This window comes from Danio aesculapii, chromosome 20 (assembly GCF_903798145.1).
Source record: "Danio aesculapii chromosome 20, fDanAes4.1, whole genome shotgun sequence".
Lineage (NCBI taxonomy): Eukaryota > Metazoa > Chordata > Actinopteri > Cypriniformes > Danionidae > Danio > Danio aesculapii.
In genome coordinates, this window is record NC_079454.1 from 9,022,134 (window position 1) to 9,023,030 (window position 897).

Genomic DNA, 897 nt, shown 5'->3' on the forward strand with positions numbered 1-897 from the left:
TTTGATATATCAGGCTTTTATAAGCACTACCAAAAAAGCCTTGAAGTTATTAAAAAAAGAAGCAACATTATATTAATGTATTTTATTTGGGGTAAAAGGCATTGCAAATGGCTGTACATTTAAAAAATGTTGTGCATTAAAACAAAGCAAACATGGCCTATTAGGAAAGGGATTTAAAGGTCCTATGAAATTGAAATAAAGGTTTTTTTAGATTTTAGTATCAGTATGTTAGTTTTACAGATATCTATTATATAGTGTGGTGCAAAACAGTAAGACAAATCATGTGTAAAGATATTAACATGTTATAAACATTCAAAGCTTGCAGTTTGTCACTTCCACCTAACCAACAATTTTTTTTTCAACGATCAACGATTTTTTTTTCACATCCCGCCATACATAATTCCCATAAGTTTCCCATCAAATCTTGACCAATCAAATGCTTTTTAGTATCTGCCAAGGCCCGCCCCTTCTAGATCCTTCTCATTTGCTTTTCATTTGAGCTCAACCACTCTAACTGGCAGAGCTGTGATTGGGTGTTTTTTTAAAAGGGGAGGAGCTACTCTATTCCTCACCATCTTATGTTTCAGTTGAGATTACGTCAAACATTGAATAAAAATGCACATTTAAAAGCTCTTCAGGAGACCTTTAAAACTATATCACAATATTTCTGGTGTTTATCGCGATAAAGATATCATTTACATTCACTGGCAATGACAATAATTTATATTTATTCCCAGAAAGAAAAACAAGACTGCTGTAAGAACACACTTTCTCATTCATACTAGACACTGGAGGGCGCCTCATGCATTATCCACATGGAAAACCTAACAGTCAATTTTCACATTTCCAGGTTTCTCAGCAGCGAAAGTCATTATAGTTGTGTAAACTTAGAGCGCA